Raw genomic sequence first — 2335 nt, forward strand, 5'->3', positions numbered from 1 at the left:
ACCTGTCTTGTCAGTATCCAGCTCCATGACAATAATTTAAGGTCACAGCCCTTTAAACTATAGCTTGTGGATGGATTGCCTAACATGGAGACATTGAATTTTCTAGATTTGGAGGAAACAGATTATTCTTCAAACTGGAATCACATATAAAACAAAAACGGATATTGTAAACCTATATTCAACCTATTAAGTTGCTCGGATGTTTCCTCTTGGCCAGTCAGTTGATTCATGAAAGTGAAAGTGAAGTCGCTCAGTCGTGTCCGACTCTTTGCGACCCTGATAGGACTGTCGCCTACCAGGCTCCTCTGTCCATGGGATTTTCCAGGCAATAGTACTGGAGTAGATTACCATTTCCTTCTCCAGGGGATCTTCCTGACCCAGGGATCGAACCCGGGTCTCCCGCATTGTAGACATAGGCAACGTATAATTCACTGACCCTCTTAGAGTTCTGGCAGGAAACCATCCCATGGCTGCCATGTTTGAATACGGAGAGCTTTACCCTGGGATTTCCTGATTTTCAAAATTAATCAGATTAATATCATTAGTGGTATATTGTTACTGATGTATTGAGCTATTTTATGAGAAATATCTTGTCAAAATGGTTGCTCCATAAAGTAGCCTCTGAAATGTTCAGACTTGAGAGAAAGTGTTAAGAGCCGATTGGCTTTGACATTGTTGCTTCTTTCTTGTTCTCAGATTGTGCAGACCTCAGTCAATTTAGATAAATACATCTCAGGCTGGAATCCAACCCACACTTATGCCCACACAACTCCGGACTTTCAGTGAGGCTAACCTTTTAGGCATGAGATTCTTGAAGTCTTTTTAATATTGCCTCCAAGAGCTGTGGTTTCTTAGTGGCAAAATGCTATAACTCTTTTTTAAAAAATATTTATTATTTATTTATTTATTTGGCTGTGTTGTGTCTTCGTTGTGGCACACGGGATCTTCACTGTGGCATGGAAACTCTTAGAGGCAACGTGTGGGATCTAGTTCCCCAACCAGGGATTGAACCCACATTGGGAGCATGGAATCTTAGCCACTGGACCACCAAGGAAGTCCCCATTTCTCTGTCTTTGTACTTTGCCTGGTGTCCATCTAGCATGTTTGTGCCTTTGCTTTCCTGAAGGTCAGTAAGTCTTGAGTGAATTGGAATTACAAGATGGATGAATGTTTAAAAATAAATGATCATATGAAGAATGTAATGTTTTCTCACTTCCCACTTGATTCTACTTCTCATCTCTGTATGTGAGAAGACAGACTTTCCAAGATATAAAAAGAAGAGACAGGAAAGGTGGAGAGATGGGTTTAAAGCCACGGTAAACAAGTCCCAAGAAATCCTTGAGAGCCCATCCTGGCAATCCTCTTAAAATTTGAGATTCCTTTAAAATTTCTTTTTTAATAGACTTCATTGGACTGGAAATGGTTAAAAAAATGTTGTTTATAAAAAAGAGGAGAGTTGGTGGGCTAGTGGGGAAGATTGTTTAAATCCCATTGCACTCCAGGGACCTTTATGGAAGGTGAAGTCCTGAATGGGAAGAGACCACCCAGAAGTTGAATTGACTTTGTTTTAATAATCACCATTTCAACACTGGCTTAGCGGGAGGTCCTGAAATTGGATTTTGACACTCTTGGGCTTCTGCGCATGAGGCCTGCCATCAAGAGGTGTTTGATACACACAAATCTGTTGGGACAGAGGCTTTGTGCTCAAAGAAACAATGACCTGTGTGTCCTTCGGGATTGGGGAGTGATAGGTGGGTGGGATGGGATGGGGGGCCCACACAGATCCTGGACCAACACCTCATTATTGGAAATCATTTCCTCCCTCTCCCTTTCTCCTGGTCTTGGGACCTCAGGTGCCTCTGAGCCCTCACCAGCCCTCCTGCAAGTCCCAGGGGTTAGTCTATACCATCAGGGAAGCCCACCCAGCCATTCCACATTCCAGGCATCAGAGTGGATATAAAATAAACTCACCTCTCCAAACCGCTCTGGGTCTGAGAAAAAAAAAAAAAAACAATCGATACACGTTTTCTCAAAACCTATTGAAGAGCCCTCACGCCTGACTGCTTTCCTAAGATTTAACCTACAAGCTTCAATATTAATTTGGACTGTACCTTGTGTGAAATCCATTTTTTGCCTCCCACAGGAAAAGCTAATGTTTATACTCACTCAATATTAAGATCAGTTCAGTTCAGTTCAGTCGCTCAGCCGTGTCTGACTCTTTGTGACCCCATGAATCGCAGCACGTCAGGCCTCCCTGTCCATCATCAACTCCTGGAGTTCACTCAAACTCACGTCCATCGAGTCGGTGATGCCATCCAGCCATCTCATCCTCTGT

The 2335-nt window shown here is 42.9% G+C and overlaps 1 protein-coding gene across 1 annotated transcript in view; it reads left to right on the forward strand.

The window, feature by feature from the left end:
- Positions 1-2335, forward strand: part of DNER (delta/notch-like EGF repeat containing) — a 290628-nt gene that overhangs the window by 287549 nt on the left and 744 nt on the right. The window lies entirely within an intron of this gene.

The sequence above is a fragment of the Bison bison genome, unplaced genomic scaffold (assembly GCF_000754665.1).
Source record: "Bison bison bison isolate TAMUID 2011002044 unplaced genomic scaffold, Bison_UMD1.0 scf7180017864068, whole genome shotgun sequence".
Taxonomy (NCBI): domain Eukaryota; kingdom Metazoa; phylum Chordata; class Mammalia; order Artiodactyla; family Bovidae; genus Bison; species Bison bison.